Genomic DNA, 21,518 nt, shown 5'->3' on the forward strand with positions numbered 1-21,518 from the left:
TGAAGATTTCAGCTCCCACTGGAACCGAGATCCGTCGATTCCGAATATCCATAAATGGAGTATTTAATTCACTTAAGTACTTGATCCGTTCACGTACTATTTGTGTGACCATACGAGTTGAGTCAAGAGTAAGTTGTGGATTAATATTACTAATTCCACTTGAACTGAAGCGGCCTCTAGCTAGGCATACAGTTCACTTGATCTCACTGAATTATGAACTTGCATAATTAATTAATACTGAACCGCATTTATTAGACTTAGCATTGAATGCATACTTGGACCAAGGGCATTATTTCTTTCAAATCAAACACGAAAGACTTCATTAGAGATATTCGACCCATATGCATAAATCTAAGTAGATAATGTTTGAACTATGTATAAGCATTTACAAAGTTAAACATCATAGAGTCTAAATGTGATTCTTAACCTATATTATATGTGAAAGAATTTAGCTGGATTTAGTATCTACTGAAACTAGATGAGCTAAAGTTAAATGAATAGAATTCAATTGGGAATTATCCTGCAAAAGAATTTATCATGTATGATATAATACGAGGATCGCCAAAAACGTATCGTATGACTTTAGGCATGAAGAACATATACCAATCTCTATTGATCTAAATGAAGATCAACAAGATTGAGATCAAGAAAACTTATGGTACTTGTAAAGGTACATGGGACTATTTCTTGATTCAAGGAAATAAAGATATGCTAAATAATTGATGTTACACGCATGAACACTGGCAAAGGATCAAGCAAGATCCCTTTGGAGTTAACCATTGGCAAGAACGAGCTATATGAATTGTGTTTTGAAAATGGCAACATGGATCGAAGACCATGAGTTGTTGTGTGGGAAATTAAATATTAATTTCTATGTTCTAAGATACAGCTGGAAAGTCTTCCATATTTCTATGAACTGCTTGGATATATAAGTAAATCCAAACAAAGCATCACTAGCAACCTATACAGTTGAAGTAAAAGTAATTATTGCCTAAGAAGCAATAAAACAGAGTTGCTTACATTAAAGAGTTCTTCACTAAACTTGGGTAGATCACATGTATGATGACTTCATGGTTCTTCATTGCAAAATGCGTAGAACCACTATTGAAGTAAGAAAGACTAGATCACATAATAAACAAACTCAAAAGATCTTATCATCCTATCTCGAAAGACATTCGATGATAGGGATATTAAGATTGGCAAAGCATAATAACTAAACCTATGCAACAAGTGAGATACAACGCTCAGATTGTAGCACTGGAAGTCAAACTTAGTTTTGAATTCCATTAATTGTTTTAAAGATGGGTTTGAGGCCCATGGTTGTAGAACATTGGGGTTGGACATTTATTATATATGAAATGTATTTTCATATTCCATTATGAGTCCCTTCAATTTAACGATATATTCAAGATAGAGGTCATGACCAGTCCTGTGACTAAGAAATGTCTATCAAGTGAACTTGAATGTCAAAAGTTGAAAAAGGTCCCTGGTCAGAGTTTTCTATAAAGATGGACGCATAGAAAACGATAGACGACTAGAATGCAAGATGACTAGAAGTTCTGTTTCTTGAACTATGTGGACATGGAAATGTCGCAATCATTTGAATAGATACTTACTTTTAGAAGACTAGTATTGTAATACCTCGTATTTTTCTGTATTTTATAAATATATTTTATTATATTTATAAAGTATTTCTATGATTTTTAGAATTTTAAACGCATTTAAATGTTATTTAAATGTATTTTATTTAATTAGAATATTAAACGAATTTATTATTTAATATTGGGAATTTAATTGGGTTTCAAAAGTAAAACGATTTTAAATGAATCTAGTCCAATTCAATTCCAAGTTCAAGTCCAAACAAATTAAACAAGCCCATCCTATGTTTAATGAATCCCGAAAGGGAATCCTAAATCCTAGCCCATCTTTGAGTTTCCTAAGCCTATAAATATAGGTGCTCACCCTCAAAATCGCTCCCTATTATTCATTAAATCTAAAAGTAAAACCCTAACCCTAAATTCTTCTTTCTTTCGTCGAACTTATGTTTGGCCATTTTTCTCCTACTTCCATTCGTTTTCAGAAAAAGGTTTCTTCTTCAGAGTTGTAGATCTCAAAACGTTCTTGAAATTTTCCTCAAGAATAGATCAATTTTGAGTTGTAGATTACATGTTATGAGCGTTCTAAAATCCTGCTGCAGTAATTTCTCTTCTCCTCTCTTTGGTCCGTCTCCTTGCCGAGCACGCACATCAATTGTGCGCTCGTTCCTTGTGCCTCGAGCACCCACGCCCCTCACCCTTGATGCTCACTGCCTTGTGCCACTCTCTTGCTCTCCCTCTCTCCCTCGCTCGCAGCCAGCGCTGCCCCCTTCCCCTTTGTCGCGCGCTGCTGCTGTTGTTGATGTGGTGCGTTGTTGTTGTCCCTCTCGCCCAGCCGCACGCACACTCCCTCTCTCTTGCTCTCCCAGCCCGCGCACTCGCCCTCGTGCCGCGCGGCTGTGCGCGCCCCTGCTGCTGCCTTTGTTCCTTCGCCTGCACGCGCGCACACACGAAGTGTGTGTGTGTGTGTCCTCGTTCGTTCACTCAATTCTTTCGCCCAATCACAATTAATTCGTGGTTGTTCCATGCTATAGGCCGGATTGGTATAATTCTCTTCTTCTTTGCCTATTCTATTTCAATTCCGTATTTAAAGTATACTATTATTATTGGTTTTGATTAATTAAAATGTTGGGATCGGTTATGAACACCGAATTTTGAGGATTTGTATGTTTGAATTATTGAAGAAGGTTTTGAATTGAAATATTATAATTTTCAGATTTGAAGTATATATTAAAGCTTCAATTTTTATTAGTTTTAATGGTTTTAATTACAAACTATGATTGGTGTTTTAATCTAAGCCTTATGGGCGATTGATTAGCATAATTAGATGATGAATTTAATTATGATAATCAATTATATTTTTCAGAATATAGTAAAGACTTAAAACGTCGACTTTTAATGGTTTTATACATGAAAATAAATTAATTTCATGCTAGGGTTTTAAATGATTGATTGAGACTATTATTTTATTAATGAACGATTAAGTTCTAATTAATTCAAGTGTTTTAAAACTAAACAAAGTTGCTGGAAATTTAGTAAACATGGATAATAATTAAGTTTCTCCATTGTGTTTATAGGAGTTGATTTCTAGTAAGTTGTTGTAACGCCCCGACTTCTAAACACCATTAATTAGGTTAATTATCTTTAATTAGCAGCGGAAACCCTAATTTAGTCGGAGCGTCACATGCCGTATCTCCCTCGTGGGAAATACAAGGCGACATAACCTTTTTAAATTACTAAATAAACTTTAATAATAAATACTTCTAGCATTGATTAAACATTAATATTAAAATCTAACTCAATACTTGAAATTAAACTTAGAGTTTAGTTAATACATCCATTATTACTAGTGAGACATAGTTATCTTTACTAAACATCGATCGTGAATTTGATGGTTGCATCCTCACTCTAAGGCATCCCATGATCTTCTTCGTACCTAAAACAAAAGCAATATCGTGAGCCGAGGCCCAGCAACATACTACCCTAACAGCGTAAACTCATTTCAAGTCATTTTATTTACTTTGCAATCAGGGAGAATTGAATATAGTAAATCACTTTCATAAAGCATCATAATAAAAACATCATTTATAACTTGAAACTTTAGTAGTTTCCATTATCTTTCATAAAACCTTCATTTTACTTGGTAACTGACAAGTTAGCCTTGCGGGACGTCTCCCACCTTGCGATAGTCCTCAAGGAGCACTCTCCCTTGTTGGACATACGCCCGTACCTAATTCGTTTTTTTTTTAGCTTGCGGTAACCCTCAAGGAGCAGTCTCCCTTGTTGGGTGTCCTGCGGTACGGCGGTACGTGCACGACCTAGAAATAGTAACCCCACTAACTGCCAGAACCGGTTACACTTTTATTTATCATGTTCCATATCTTATTAATAACTCATAGACATCGTTCTTATAAAACCATGCATAAACATGCTTGAATATAATCGTCATAAAACACACTTTATAAACACCTTTCATATCCCACAATCCAATAAAAGCATATCATTTTAAATACATTTCACAATGTCATTAAACACATTTCATAAGGGATTGTGGGTGTTAGCAATAAATGTTACCTCAACCGTAGTTTATATTTCCTGTTCGATGGATTGTTCGTCCTGAGCTTCAAGTCCGATTCTTTCAGAATATTAAATCAATGAATTAGTTATTGAAACTATAAATAATCTCAAATCGATATTTTATAAATCATAATTTTTTTTATAAGTTATGAATTTATAACGAATTTTAATAAAAATATAATTTTATAATTTAACGAAAATATTATTAAACGAAATTTAAATTGAAATATATATATATATATATATATATATATATATATATATATATATATATATATATATATATATATATATATATATATATATATATATATATATATATATATTTCATAAATCGATTTACATAAAAAATATTACTTAAATTCCATTTTTGATTTATAAAGCTAGTTAATTTATTTTTTTGTAGTCAATAATTAAACCTGAAAAACAATAAGCAATTTATTAGTAAATAATTATATGGTAAAAATTTATTATAATATAAATATTGATTAATTGAAATCTGAAAATTTATATTTGTCTTACCAAAAGCCCAAGGATTTAGAATTGGGCCTGCTTTGTTTTGGGTTTAATAGAAGAATTCAAAAGTTATGAAATTGGTTTTCCTGACTTGTGAATGTCGAGCAGAGGGGAGGGGCGGACAACAGGCACGAAGGAGGGATAAGGGAATGGGAGGTGGCGGACGGCGCCTTGGTTGCTCACGTTCGCCGGAAAATTGACGGTGATGATGATGGTGGTTGTGCGGCGGCGTGTCAACCAAAGGAAGGGGGAAAAGGCACGGACGAGGGGCAAAACACGGGAGAGAAACAGGGGATTAGTGTGGTGCTATGGCGGTGGCAGAGGTGGCTCGCCGTCGATGGTGGAAGAGAAAACTAAATGGACCGGCGAGGGATATGTCGGTGGGTGGTGGTCGCACCACTGGTGGTGAGCCGGAGGAGAAAGAAAAAGGAGACAGGGGAGTGCGAAGAGGGGAGAGAGAGTAGGGAACACGGTGGTGCGGGGGTGGTTCTGGTTAGCTACGGTGGTGACGGACAGTAGGTGGTGGAGGAGATGAGGCGGGTAATGGTGACAGTGGGGTTGATAGTGGTGGTTGACGGAGAATGGTGGTGGCGGTTGACAGTGGTCAATGGGGGTGATATTTTCTCAATTTTGTTAACTGGTTTTTGGGTTGGAGTATTTGAGACAATTCATGGTTATTTGTAGTGTCAAGTAGAGTGAAGAAGAAGCTCAAATTCTAGGGGATTAAGGCATGAATGTGGACTGAATTGAGGGTGGAGAGGAATGAAGAAATTTCTTCATTCTTGCTTTGTACGTGGAGAGCAAAGAGAAGAAAAGGAAATGGAATCTTGGTGCTTTCAAGGGCATTTTCGTAATTTCATATGGTTAGGATAAATTCTGAAATTTCTTTGCTATATTTAGGAATTGATATAAATAGGAATGTTTAATTAAAATCAGATTTTCAAATAATTCTTTATAAAATATCGATAACATAAAATAAATTTAGTTTTCGAATAAAATAAGAACGTTCCAAAATCATTAAAAATTCGAAATAAATAAGATTTAAAAAGGTAGTTTGAGCTCGTAAAAATTAAATTATAAAACGATGGAAAAAAGAAAAAATTAAATCGTGTAACGATATTAAAACTCAATTGCAATAAAACTTCGTTAATTAAAATAAAGTTTGAAATTAGGATTTTAAAACGGTTTTAAGCTAAATAAAAATAATTTAGCATAATTAATCAAGTTTTAGAAATTCGGGGTATTACAGTTGTGATTCGCACAGTGGCCCCCATACTTAGGTATTCCAGGTACGTACAAGTCTAGGGCGACCACATTATTTGTTAAGGCACATTACGTGATTATTTATTGATGTGAATGATATTACGTGAACTTGGTGAATTCATATTTGATTTGGTGGACAATCATGTGAATTATTATTATTGGAATTATTGAATTGTTGATTGAACAAGCATGTTGGGATTATTATGAGTATGCATTTCATTGTCAATCATGTTGTTCAATATTTATGCATGTATGGTTTGCTTCACATGCAAGGGATGGATTATTTATTATTATGCTATTGTACGTGATGTCTAGCATACTTTGAGCCAATTATTCGTACCTCGTTGTACTATTTATTTACCACATGTGAAGGGTTAGCTCACGTAAGCCACCGCACATGTAGGGTTCAGTTGGGAATATTTTATATGAAATGAATTAGGATTTGTCGTGCTAGGGCACAACCCTCATGTTAACAGGCATGATGTGGAATCTCACCTTTTGTGAGAAGGAACTTGGTAGTAAGTTCACTACGTCTTGATTTATTGATCACAAGTCCTAAAGGATTAAAATGAGATTGTTTTGGTTGTCGTTTATTAACTATATGTATGTATGTATGTATGTATGTATGTATGTATGTATGTATGTATGTATGTATGTATGTATGTATGTATGTATGTATGTATGTCTGTATGTATGTATGTATGTATGTTTGTTGATTCTCGAGTTCACCTTTAATAAAATATTAATAAACGTAAAGTGCAACCAGAACAAGCTTCAAAACTCTTGGAACGTATATACCTTGAGTATGAACAATGGGGGGAGACTTTCCGGAAAGCTTGATCTCCTACGTAATGATACTACAAGACGTTGTTTCATTCATATTATGCGCAGGAATTCCGTCGGTATGGCCCGACACTCGGTATGGCCCGATTTTATTATTTATTATTTGGTGTATGGTTGGCTCCCATCACCTTTCCTTTATGGAATATTCTTTTGGCCCGTTCGAAGCTTATTCTAATTAAATTGTGAGTCAAGAGTCGAGTCAAGAGTCTAGTCTTGTATTCATGATTTGCTTGTTATTTATTTAATGACTTTTGCATGTTGATTAGTACTTAGTGAGTGATGCATGTTTATAGTTTTATCTCACTCTAGCCTTGTAAGTACTCAGCTTTTTGCTGACTACGTGCTTTGTGTCTTTTGGTCATGGCCTTTGCCTTAATGACCCTATGATAATCCTGAAGGAAATAATGCCCTTGGTCCAAGTATGCATTTAATGATAAGTCTAATAAATGCGGTTCAGTATTAATTAACAAGTTAATAAATTCAGTGAGATCAAGTGAGCTGAATGCCTAGCTAGAGGCCGCTTCAGTTCAAGTGGAATTAATGATATTAATCCACAACTTACTCTTTACTGAACCCGTAGGGTCACACAAATAGTACGTACACGGATTGGTTAAATTTTACAAATTTGCAAGTAATTAAAAGAGGTGATTAGTTTTCGTAATTAATTGCAAATTGCGTTTATTTAATTATATGTACGTAGTTTTTCGGCAAAATATTCGTTACTCATCCAAATCGAGTGATTTTTGTGTCAATTTCGCATGTAAAAGGCTTTCTAAAATTTTGAGAAAAATAACTTTTTTCGCCGAAACCCAGAATTCCCAAATTCGAAGCCTAACTATGACTTTTCGGAGGTTTTAGTTTTTCGAACGCCAAAGTTTGTAAATTTAAGATGTTAAATTGAATATTTGTGATTCTTGTTGATAAATCTTGAGTTTTTGATTGACCTACAGTATATGTTTAACAATTATGAATGCCTAGTCTTGTTAATTATACAACCTAATTTGTAATTATGATTAATTTGTTGAAATTCGAATAATTTAGAATTGATTTGCTTTTCATAATTAATTAATAATTTAATTAGGTATCCATGATTAACATCCACCATAAAAATTGTTAATTTATGTTAAATTTTAAATTTTTATGACCTAGATTTGAATCCATGTTAATCGGAAATTAATTGATTAATAAATTTTCGATTTTTCGCCCTAAAATTATGAAATTAATATGTTTTATAAATTTGTCATTAATTTTAAATTAAAATTTTTTTAATTTTTTTTGAAAACTCCCATAAATGTTGCATGCACAAAGCAAAGGAAGCTACGTGTTACCCTTAAGGGGTGTTGTATAGTGCGGGCACGCGACGACGAGCAAGGGAGCTCGTCGCCCGTGCGGTACGAATGCAGCGAGCAACGAGCGTGGCATGCACAAGGCAATGTGCCTAAGGTTTGTGTGCTACGCGTGTGGGGCGATGGGGCAACGGGCGAGCAAGTGCATCGAGCAAGGCAAGCACGCGTGGGCAGCAATGGATGTTGCGCCACACATGCGTTGCCTCGCCCAGCAGCACGGCAAGGCATGAGCCAAGGCAGCGACGAGCTGTCCAGCAAGCCATGCCCAGCAGCGCGCCAAGGTGATGGGCGAGTGGGCTGCGCGCAAGCGTGGCTCGCAGGGCCTGACGCCTTGGTGCGTTGTTGCTTGGGCTTTGCGGTACGATCAATCGAGTGACAAGGGGTTTGTTGCTTGTTGGACTTGACGAGGTATGGGCGCAAGCCCATGGCCTTGTCTTGACCCGATTGGTTCGTCTTAATTTTAATTTGGAATTTTCAGTTCGGAAATAATTTTAATTAATTTTAAAATTAATAATTTAAATTGTTTTCTCGGATTTAATTTTGAATATTATAATTATTATAAATTTTAATTTATACTAATTATTTAACTAAAATTAAATCTTGAATTAATTTAAATTCATTTAAATCAACTGAAAATAAATTAAATAAAATCGATTCAATTATAAATTTATATGACCTTTAAATTTTAAATAAATTTGTATGTTTCCGGTTAGACTAGAAATACATTTTTATGTTTAAAATTAGTAAAGCATATGAATTTATTTGTTTAAGTGGGAGCAATTTGCAATTAATTACGAAAACTCTTGATTAGATTTACAAATCCTTTAAGGTTAAACAACTTGATTAGAATTAATAAGGACTGAATAATTGGTAGATTATTGGTGCCCTTGATTAATTGCTGCAAATATTTATGTGATGCATACAATGTGTTTTTACTAACCAGCTATGTGGGCCATTCATGATAATGAATGGGTGAATGGTATATATTGTATATGTACTGTTTTGCAGGTTATGAAGTGACTAGTATGGCCCAAATAGGATAGAAAATATGGTCTGCGTACCATTAATTTGAATGTAATTGGTCTAATGCACCAAATCAGTTTTTCAATTCAAATATGGTCTGCGTACCATCAAATAGTTGTAATTAGTTTAAGTATAGCTGATCCTGTTTAAAGAAAATGGCACCTCCCACGGTGAAATTCAAGACGGAGTTTCCAATCCATTTTCAAGACAGACTTTGAAGTTGAAGCTTCAAGATGAAGTCGGGCCATACTAGATCACATTTATCTTATGCATGCTTTAAGTTATTTATTGCTTTTAAATATGTCTTGAATATGCATGAGATTGAAGCTTGATTATGTTGCTTGATTAAGGATTTTAGTTCACTTAAAATCTAACCAACATAGTAAGAGCCTTAAGTTCAAAACTTAAAAAAAAAATTGAGTTAAAAGGTGCCATGCCAAAATAACACTTACTTGGATAACCTTTACATCAATCTAGTAATAGTTTTACGCTCAGCGAGGTGTTACTTATTGATCCTAAAGGGGTAAGGTACACAAATAATTGTGAGTACATGTTAGTTTTGGTGAAACTCAAGGATATAAGTAAGGAGTCCTTTTATGTCGTGGCAAAAACGATAGGTTAACCTAATAAGTTCTTAGACGTGCCTATCAACCAAAGGTAGTTTCTAGACTATTAGCAAAAGGCTTTTGCTTACCTAAAAGATTTTAGAATTGAGTCTAAATACATAATGTGCTTAATTCTTCAATGGGTTTTAGGATCTTGGAATCATTTTATTCACACCTGCCGGAACACATAACTTGAATAAAATGCTTAATGAACATTAAATTATGCATGTATGCTAGAATTTAAGTTTATTAAGAGAAACTGTGAATGATTATTTATTTGTTTATTCTTTTTCTATTGTAGTTTAACTATGGCAAACAATAATCAAAACATCATCATGGGTTCTGAGCTTATGGTCAAGCTGAACCTAACAAATTTTCTTGAATGGGAAGCTAAGCTAGTTGATATAGTCAGACTCAATGGACTTGAGTATGTGCTGTTACATCCCATGCCAAGCTACGATGCCAGAGACATGACCCCTGAAAGATTTTCCGCCTGGGATGCGGATCTCAAAAAGGTTATGAGTCTCATGCTGAACAATATCCCTGATGAATGGGCTAGAAAGTTTGTAGCTTACGAACCTTTTACGCTCATTAAGAATCTGAGGGATATCTGTCGTGGAAGCACGGAGGACAGGGACCTAAACGTCCATGAGTTGATTGAATCAATGTCTAGTCTAAAGGTTAGTTCTCCTAACAGGTGTTATAGGATGGAAGTCCAAGAAACACATGTTCAGCTCCTTCGCACTAAACAAAGGGTGGGCGTCCCACTAAGGTTCCATGTGGATCTTATGCTTTCATATTTTGATCGCCTAAGTCTACTAGGAACACAAATAAGCGAAAGGATGGCAGTCTCTATCTTGCTCAATTCACTGCACAGTGGGTTTGGTCGCTTCAAGCAACTATACCTAAGTGAACCTAGCTAGAGAAGAAACAGTTGCAGAATTTGTTGACCTTGTCAGAAAGGCTGAGATAATACTGGACTGTGAAGCCAAAGATTTACTCAAGGCTAAAGGGAGACCCTTCAAGAAAGGTGGAAAGTCCAAGGGCAATGCTAAATCAAAGCAGGACAAGTCCACATCAAGCTGCATTTATTGTGATGGAATAGGCCATTACAAAAGAGAATATCCAAAGCTAAAGGAAGATCAGAAGAACGGAACAGTCGTTCCATCTTCAGGTATTTTCGTTATAGACTGTATACTTGCTAATTCAACTTCTTGGGTATTAGATACAGGTTGTGGCTCACACTTATGTTCCAATCCACAGGGACTAAGAAGAAGTAGAAGGTTAAGCAAGGGTGAAGTCGACCTACGAGTGGGAAATGGAGCACGGATTGCTGCATTAGCTGTAGGAACTTATTATTTGTCGTTGCCCTTTGGGCTAGTTTTGGAACTGGAAGAGTGTTTCTATGTTCCAAGTCTTACTAAAAACATCATTTCTGTTTCTTGCTTAGATGCTAAGGGATTTTCCTTTTTAATAAAAGACAATAGTTGTTTGTTTTATTTTGAAGAGATGTTTTATAGATCTGCTAGATTAGTCAATGGAATTTATTTATTAGATCACAACAAACAAGTTTATAACATAAATACCAAAAAGGCCAAAAAGGATGATTCAGATCTCACCTATCTGTGGCATTGTCTATTAGGCCATATTAACTTGAAACGCATAGAAAGACTTCAAAAGGAAGGAATTCTAGAACCATTTGACTTAGAGGATTATGGTAAATACGAATCATGTTTACTTGGCAAAATGACAAAGCAACCTTTCTCTAAAGTTGGAGAAAGAGCAACTGAACTATTGAGTTTAATCCATACAGATGTATGTGGACCAATGAGTACAAATGCTAGAGGTGGTTTTAGCTACTTTATCACTTTCACTGATGACTTCAGTAGATATGGTTATGTCTACCTAATGAAGCATAAGTCTGAATCCTTTGACAAATTCAAGGAATTTCAGAGTGAAGTAGAGAATCAATTAGGCAAGAAGATTAAGGCACTGCGCTCTGATAGAGGCGGTGAATATCTGAGCTATGAATTTGATGACCATCTGAAAGAATGTGGAATTCTATCAGAATTGACTTCTCCTTGAACACCACAATGGAACGGTGTGTCGGAACGGAGGAACAGAACCTTGCTAGACATGGTTAGATCAATGATGGGTCAGGCCGAACTTCCAATAGAATTTTGGGGACATGCACTAAATACAGCTGCACTCACTATAAATAGAGCTCCGTCTAAAGCTGTTGAAAAGACTCCATATGAGTTATGGTTTGGAAAGCCTCCAAATGTGTCTTTTCTTAAGATTTGGGGATGTGAAGTATACGTCAAACGATTAATTTCAGACAAACTTCATCCAAAATCTGACAAATGTATCCTTTTGGGCTATCCAAAGGAAACAAAGGGGTATTACTTCTACAATACATCTGAGAACAGGGTGTTTGTTGCTCGAGATGGTATCTTTTTGGAAAAGGATCACATTTCCAAAATGACAAGTGGGAGAAAAGTAGACCTCGAAGAAATTCGAGTCGAACAACAAACTCTAGAGAATCCTCAAGATGACTTTCAGGATGAAACTCAGAGATCTTTAGAAGTATCTGGTAAGAATCATGGTCAATCTAGAAATGTAACCCCGCTTAGATCGCAAAGATATAGATCTCAACCGGAAAGGTACTTAGGTATTTTGACGAACGAGAGCTATGACGTTCTGTTACTTGAAAGTGATGAACCTGCGAATTACAAACAAGCTATGACGAGCCCTAGCTCCAAGCAATGGCAAGAAGCCATGCAATCTGAATTAGACTCCATGTCTGAAAACCAAGTGTGGGATTTGGTCGATTTGCCAAATGGCTACCAAGCCATAGGAAGCAAATGGGTTTACAAACTGAAAAAGGACAAGGATGGAAAACTTGAAGTTTTCAAAGCTAGATTGGTTGCAAAAGGTTACAGGCAAGTCCACGGTGTGGATTACGATGAAACCTTTTCACCAGTAGCAATGCTAAAGTCTATTCGGATAATGTTAGCAATTGCTGCATATTACGATTACGAAATATGGCAGATGGATGTCAAAACCGCTTTCTTAAACGACGTTTTAACAGAAACTGTGTTTATGACACAACCTGAGGGTTTTGAGGATCCAAAAAATGCTAAAAAGGTATGCAAGCTTAAGAAATCAATCTACGGATTGAAGCAGGCATCAAGGAGCTAGAATATACGTTTTGATGAAGCAGACAGTGACTTTGGTTTCATCAAGAACACAGACGAATCTTGTGTATACAAGAAGGTCAGTGGGAGCAAAATTGCTTTTCTAGTATTATATGTCGACGACATATTACTTATCGGAAATGACATTCCTATGTTGAACTCTGTCAAGATTTGGCTTGGGAAATGTTTTTCGATGAAGGATCTAGGAGAAGCACAGTACATATTGGGCATCAAGATTTACAGAGATAGATCTAAGAATTGAAGATAATTGGACTTAGTCAAAGCACTTATATCCATAAGGTGCTTGAAAGGTTCAAGATGGCAGACTCCAAGCGACGCTACCTACCCATGTCTCATGGAATGACTCTAAGCAAGACTCAGTGCCCAAAAACACTTGATGAGCGTAGACGAATGAATGGGATTCCATATGCATCATTGATTGGTTCAATAATGTATGCTATGATATGTACACGCCCGGATGTTGCGTACGCACTCAGTGCTACGAGCAGATACTAGTCAGACCCAGGAGAGGCACATTGGACTGCTGCCAAGAACATTCTGAAGTACCTGAAAAGGCACAAAGATGACTTCCTGGTCTATGGTGGAGATGATGAATTAATTGTTAAAGGCTATACGGACGCAAGTTTCCAAACCGACAAAGATGATTTGAGATTACAGTCTGGGTTTGTCTTCTGCCTCAACGGAGGTGCAGTAAGCTGGAAAAGTGCTAAGCAAAGCACCATTGCGGATTCTACAACTGAAGCGGAGTACATTGCTGCACATGAAACAACAAAGGAAGCTATATGGCTAAGGAAGTTCATAGGTGAAATTGGTGTAGTCCCCTCCATTAAAGGACCAATAGCCCTGTATTGTGATAATAACGGGGTTATTGCATAGGCAACGGAGCCTAGACACCACCAAAGAGTCAAGCATGTACTTCGTAGATTTCCCCTTCTACGAGAGTTCGTTGAAAGAAAAGAAGTCGAGATAAGCAAGATTGGAACTGATGACAACATATCAGATCCATTTACTAAACCTCTGCCGCAGACGAAGCACAACTCGCATACTGTAGCTATGGGAATCAAGCATATTGCAGAATGACTTTGATGTCCTTGTTTAATGTTTTAAAGTTTTAGAGTTTAATACTTTGTAAAACATTATTGGTTAATCATTCACAATAAAGGAATAGAATTTATTTTCCATTTAATTTGTGGTTTATTAAATGATGAGTCCCTTCAATTTGACGAAATATTCAAGATAAACTGTCAGGACCAGTCCTGTGACTAAGAAATGTCTATCAAGTGAACTTGAATGTCAGAAGTGGAAAATGGTCCCTGGTTGGAGTTTTCTATAAAGATGGACGCATAGAAAACGTTAGACGACTAGAATGCAAGATGACTAGTAGTTCTGTTTCTTGAACTATGTGGACATGGCAATGTCATAATCATTTGCATAGATACTTACTTTGGGAAGATTAGTATCGGACAGACCTATGAAACTTTACTGTAAGAGATAAAAATCTGTCATAAGTAAATTTCATTAAAATTATTACACACTAAATCCTCAATAGTTGTTTGTTTGAGATTACTTGTTTGAGAACTGCTTACTTTGATGTTGACCAACCGTCGCACCGTAAAAGGAGGCTATAAAGGCAACGCTCAGGTAATCACCTATCAAACGAAGTCTAATCTCAAGATCGCAAGATTGGGATTGTCCTCCCATAAATTGGGATGAGATGCTAAAAAGTTGTACAAGGTCACTCGGAGAGCTAGAAACTGTAAAATGCATGGCCGTGCTCAGATGAATCATAGGCTATGATTATCTGTTTATTTGATCAGTTGAACTCTAAAACCGAGAAACACCCCTGGACGTAATAAGGATGACAACTCTTACCTTATGTTCAAGAGCAAGCATCGAGCGACAAAGGAATTAGGAAATGCACACTTCTCCCTAAGGACAAGTGGGAGACTGAAGGAAATAATTCCCTTGGTCCAATTATGAATTTAATGATAAGTCTAATAAATGCGGTTCAGTATTAATTAACAAGTTAATAAATTCAGTGAGATCAAGTGAGCTGAATGCCTAGCTAGAGGCCGCTTCAGTTCAAGTGGAATTAATGATATTAATCCACAACTTACTCTTGACTGAACCCGTAGGGTCACACAAATAGTACGTAAACGGATCAAGTATTTAATGGCATTAAATACTCCATCTATGGATATTCGGAATCGACGGATCTTGGTTTCAGTGGGAGCTGAGATCGTCAAAAGCAAGCAAGTAAATACTCCGGAAACGATGATATTGCCGGAAACGGAAATATGGATCGTATCGGAAATATAAATATTATCTATGTCGTAGATGTTGCCGGAAACGGAAACATGGTACGTATCGGAAAATATTATTTGAAATGGAAATATTGCCGGAATCGGAAATAATGCCGGAAACGGAAATATTGTCAGAATCGGAAATATTATCGAAATCGGAAAATAATTCCGGAAACGAAAATATTAAATATTTGTTTGAAACGGAAATTAATTCCGGAATCGGAAATATTAAATATTGTTCGTATCGGAAATGAATTCCGGAATCGGGAATTTAATCGGAAGTGTATCGTACGAATTAGCATCGGAAGAGGCCTGCCAAACGAAGGCCCAGCACGAAGCTGGGCCATCGCCTAACAAGCCAAAGAGCAAACACACGCCAAATCCTCGACCAGGCCCAGCGCGAAGGCCAGGCCCAGCCAAGGCCTTGGGCGCGCGCGCGGATCAAAGGCAGCGACGAGCTGGGCCTTGCGCTGTGCGTGGGCCGTAAAGGCCTGCGTGCGGTGCTTGTGCGTCACTCGTGTGTGTTACTCGAATCCTAAGGCTACCGGGATTCGTCATATGATTAAATCTAATCCTAATAGATAAAGATTATTTAATTAGAGTCCTAGCAGGATTATAATTAAATAAACTAGTATTCTAATAGGATTATAAGTCCTTTCCATAAACTCTATAAATAGGTGCCTAGGGTCACAGATTTATATACATCAATTGAAGTATTCAAAGGTAAGATTTTAGAACAAAATCAGCCAAACACTTGCAACCTATTTAGCCGAAAATCCTAGGAACCTTAAGGGCGATTCTAGTTGGTCAAGCTTAAGGCGGATCCGGACGTGCTGTGGACTATCTACGGAGGGACGACACTTGGAGTCCTAAAGACTTGTTCTTGTTCGGTTCGGGCAGCTAGGGAGGGCACGCTACAAAGTGTATACATCTAAACTATGCTAAATGATTATGTGTAAATAATATGTTTCCTGGCATTAAGGTTTTCCGCATGATTTATGTTTTGTCATATGTATCATAACCTAACAGATCCATCCACTAGTGGAAAAAACCCCTGTTGTAGCCCCCTTGTTGAGGGGGGCGTATATAAGTGAGCCTCAATAACCACTTAGTCAACGCGGGTCAAAAGTTTAACTAACAGGTTGGGGCGGGCTTTTGTTATGTTCGCTTCTATAGACCCTGTTGAAGGGGGCTTTATGTTGCCCGCCTCAATAGGTAGCATCCTGTTGAAGGGGGCTTCGTTTTGTTCGCTTCAATAGATATTCACAAAACAAAATTTAAAACAATTAAGTTACTCTCACCAATAACACGTACAAATCTCTTCAAATCTCTATTCGAACAAATCAATTGCAAGAACCTTCCAACGCTTCTGCCGGCTCCTCACCGCGCGGCTCCACCACCACCTTCCTCGACTCCTCTTCCATAACAGTCGCCGCCGACCGTCGTCTTTCTAGCTATCTCGGTTGACTCTGTTTCACACAGTGACGCAATATATCTGTCAAGGTTAGTTTATAATTGATTCTTGTTTTGCTTGTTCTTAAAATTCAGTTTCTCTTCAATTAGTTGAGCATAATGAGTTGATTATGCAGAGAATTTAGGCTAATGTTCCAATATTTGATGAATTTACAAATTAGGGTTTGATATTTGTGGTTTTTCTAGTTCAGTTACAAAATAGAAGTTAGGTTAATTTTTTGTGGTTTTTCTAGTTCAGATAAATTTTTGTAGGGTTCAACTTGATTAGAAGTTAGGTATTTTCTAACTGAGTGATCGAATAATTAGTATTATTAGCCCCAAATTCTATCCAATACCTTGTAATTTTTCTGGGTGTTATTGCAGTTGGTGCAATTGCAACTACTGTGAATCCAATATATAGAGTTTCAGAGATTAAGAAACAAGTTGATGATTGTAAGCCCAAATTAGTTGTCACAGTTCCAGAACTTTGGGACAAGTTAAGGGTCTTAATATGTCTGCTTTGATTCTAGGGTCTAAGGGAAAAGGGGTTTTAAATTCGAGTTCTAAAGTTGTATATTTCAATGATTTGGTTAATGGGTCTACTGTGGAATTTCAAAAGGTTTTGATAAAACAAAGTGATACTGCTGCATTGTTCTATTCATCTGGTACAACTGGTATCAGTAAAGGTGTTATACTAACTCATGAGAATTTCATTGCTGCGTCTTTGATGATGACAAGTGATCAAGAATTCAAGGGCGAAACCGATGATGTGTTCTTGTGTGTGGTTCCTATGTTTCATGTGTTTGGACTGGCTTTGATTTTGTATGCTCAATTGCAGAAAGGATATACAGTTGTTAGTATGGCTAAGTTTGATTTCGAGTTGATGTTAAAAGCTATTGAGAAGTATAAGATTACTAGATTGTGGGTTGTTCCTCCAATTATGCTTGCATTGGCTAAGCATGGTGCTGTCAAGAAATATGATATTTCATCTTTGAAGCGGATTGGTTCTGGGGCTGCGCCTTTGGGGAAGGAGATGATGCAGAGTGTTCTAACACTATGCCTCAGGCTATGATAGTTCAGGTATATTGAACTACATTTCTCTTTCATCATTTTTAAAGAATTGTTTATGATGTTTTCTGTCACATTCTTAATGAGTATGAAATGGTTTCTAACAATTCTCTATCTTTTAATGGCCTGAAAAAGAGGAAATTTCCTTTGAATATTCCCATGATACATTATTTATTGTTTATTTAGTAGAGTAATTCTTGTTATTCTTTGACTTCACTTGATTTTGTTATATTTTATGATTCTTTTTCCTACAAGAATATTAACAACTCTGAATCTATGCATACTAGTTGCACACGTCAAGATTCTTCATGAATAGTGTAATTCTATAAAACAAAGGTCAACGAAGTATGTGATTGCTTTGATAAATAAAAAGATTCAATATTTTTGTTTAGACATTATCTTTTTCAATTTCACAAGGGATCTCAAGTAGTCAAGTGTTCCCTTGTTTTTTTTATTTTTTTAACAGGTCAAGTGTTCCCTTGTAGAATAGATATTTGACTTAATCCCCGTATAACTTTCGCAGTTAGCAACTTAGCACCTGACGTTGTCCTGTTGATGAAATATTGAAATTATAGACGTCTAGGCTTTTTATGACGGTGAATGATCATGAATTCGTGGATGATAATACTCTTAAGATTTGATAATTGGAAGTAGAGTATCTACCGCAGCTTGTTACTTATTAATGGAACTGACTAGTATTACTTTACGGATGTACTTTCGCGTCTTGGTTAGCGCTTGCGGGTTTATTTGGTAAACTGTTCTCTGATACGACTCACATTGTGCCTTTCAGGGGTACGGTATGACAGGAACATGTGGAGTCATCTCTATAGAACACCCAAGACTAGGTGGTCGACATTCTGGCTCAACTGGAATGTTGGTTGCAGGTATTGAGCTCAGATAATTAAAGTAGATACATCCTAAGCAACTGGGTGAAATATGGGTCCGCGTAATATGATGAAAGGTAATGATTAGTTTTACTGTTTTTCCCATTGAAAAAGGACTTTATACACATTTTCCTTATCATATTCCTTTGCGTAGACTGAAGATTATCAGTAAGCATTTTACTCTGAGCTGCTTTGATCCTAGGAAAGTTACTATCATGTTTATGATCTGAAACCTTAAATGGTAGGTTTACAGAATTGTGTGATTTATGCCGGTAAGCTATAAATAAAACTATGTTTAGAAGCTAGGCAGTTTCCGAAAAATAATATGTTTACAGTCTAGCTCTTGTTCTTGGAAAGCTGTACATGCAACTAATATTTGGTTATACAGTAGTGTATACTTTAGGTCAAAAAATGAAGCTTTGAGATGGATAGAACCAGCGTTTACACAGAAGAAAAAGTGAAGTTGTGGACAAATAATAGTTTTACAAGTTTAATCGCATTTATTTGCAAATGCATTAATATTAATGGCCTTAGATAATTGTTGCGATGAGATAAGGTGAAGCACAATGTTGTTCTGTTTTCTGTTTTGGTTATAGTTTCCCAACGTAGTACTCATTATTGTGTCATTTGCAGGTTACTTTAATAATCCACAAGCCACCAAGTCGACTATTGATAATCAAGGCTGGGTACATACAGGAGATCTTGGGTACTTCGATGATGAAGGGCAGCTTTATGTGGTTGACAGGCTGAAAGAGCTCATCAAATACAAGGGTTTTCAGGTGTTTGTTCTTGCATGAGCATATTTTGAATAATAGCACAATTAGCATCCTGTTTTTATTTCTGATTTCTGTGGTTCGGTTCCTAGAACATGAAATGGTAAATAGAATGCTATGCATTACCAGAATTGTACAATATGTTTATTTAACCTGGCGGTGTTAGTTCCTGAGACATGGATGATTATCAGGAATTTCCATGAAATCCAAGCATACATCCGTGCATCTAAAAATATAGACACTTATTCTGATTTTAGCATTAAGAACTAAGTGAAAGAACACAATTTAGAGCTAAAATGGTATTTCCGCTCCCAACTTTGAACTAAACAACCTAAGGATTCATTTGATTCTTATTACGTGACTAATATGCATTATTTTAACTTTCTAAAACTCATTCGAATCTATTTATGCACATTTAAGGCTCATTGGGTCGTTATAGGTCATATTTAGAGCTAAAATGACATTTCCGCTCCCAACTTTGAACTAAAGAACCTAAGGATTCATTTGATTCTTATTACATGACTAATATGCATAGTTTTAACTTTCTAAAACTCATTCTAATCTATTAATGCACATTTAAGGCTCATTGGGTCGTTATAGGTCATATTTAGAGCTAAAATGACATTTCCGCTCCCAACTTTGAACTAAAGAACCTAAGGACTCATTTGATTCTTATTACATGACTAATATGCATATTGTTAACTTTCTAAAACTCATTCTAATCTACGTATGCACATTTAAGGCTCATTGGGTCGTTATAGGTCATATTTAGAGCTAAAATGACATTTCCGCTCCCAACTTTGAACTAAAGAACCTAAGGACTCATTTGATTCTTATTACATGACTAATATGCATAGTTTTAACTTTCTAAAACTCATTCAAATCTATTTATACACATTTAAGGCTCATCAGGTCGTTATAGGTCAACAACGTACTTAATTATCTCTATAGTCTGCAACTATATCTTTTAATTTTATGCTTCAATGGAATGTAAAGACAATATCGTGAGTGTAAACTTTGGTACTCATATATATTTTCCTTCCATGCAACTTGCAGGCTAGGGATCGAGTCGATTGGAAGAAAGTCAACACGACCTTACTTAAGGTTTGTAATGCATGATCTAAAGGGACCTAAGTGGCTGGATTAGAGACATTTGTTAGATTAGCTCTCTAGCCTTTTGTCTTTAGTTGTTAATATTAGTTGTAATTTGTTAGACTAGCTAGGTGTTTAAAAATTGTAAACATACGTACTATATATACGCTTTGCTCTGTTGGGTTAATATAAATGAAGTTAATGTAATGATTTATTTATCAAAGATAAGCAGATTCATACCTTTGCTATTTTGGTGTTGATTGGGTACAGGTTTCAATACTCAATGGAGTATATATCTAGTTGTGGTTATTGCCGCCTATTTTATATTTTAAAAGAATTTGGAAAAAAAAAAATTAATGTTGTTGAAGGGGGCTTTTAATGTACGCCTCAACAACATATGAATTTATGGCGCAAAAATAAGGACCTGTTGAGGGGGGCATTTAAGAAGTGAGCCTCAACAGAGGAGGTTGTTGAGGCGGGCTTCTTAAATGCCCCCCTCAACAGGTCCTTATTTTTCGCGTTTCTGTAGAGGTTGTTGAGGCGGGCTTTTGAAAGCCCCCCACAACAGATCACCTGTTGAGGCGAACAAAGCCCGCCTCAACAGATCACTGAGCTGTTGAAGCTACGTCTGTCGCAGCGGGCCTTGTTCGCCTCAATAAACCCAAAATGCCCCCCTCAACAGGTATTTTTTCCACTAGTGATCATTTGCACTTGCATTGTTGGGGAGTAGAATAATGTAGCAGGTTGGTAGATCAAAGTACGATCAAAATCATGTGGCTTGGGATGATTGAGAGAGTTGCATGCTTTCGTACTTTAAAACTATTTTATCTATACTTTAATTATGTTTTGAATTTGTTGAACTTTTAATACCTTGTTTTTTGGGCCGTTATGGTTCCAACTTGTAGGAGGCCTCGATAATTTATTATTTATGTTTTTGAAAAGTTAGTTGTCATTAAATTC

At 36.2% G+C, this 21,518-nt stretch overlaps 1 pseudogene; it reads left to right on the forward strand.

Moving 5' to 3' along the window:
• Positions 1-5,231: 5,231 nt before the first annotated feature.
• LOC130471598 (probable CoA ligase CCL7) lies at positions 5,232-20,931 on the forward strand (annotated as a pseudogene).
• The last annotated feature ends 587 nt before the right edge of the window (positions 20,932-21,518 follow it).

The sequence above is a fragment of the Spinacia oleracea genome, chromosome 4 (genome assembly GCF_020520425.1).
Source record: "Spinacia oleracea cultivar Varoflay chromosome 4, BTI_SOV_V1, whole genome shotgun sequence".
In the NCBI taxonomy this organism is placed as follows: domain Eukaryota; kingdom Viridiplantae; phylum Streptophyta; class Magnoliopsida; order Caryophyllales; family Amaranthaceae; genus Spinacia; species Spinacia oleracea.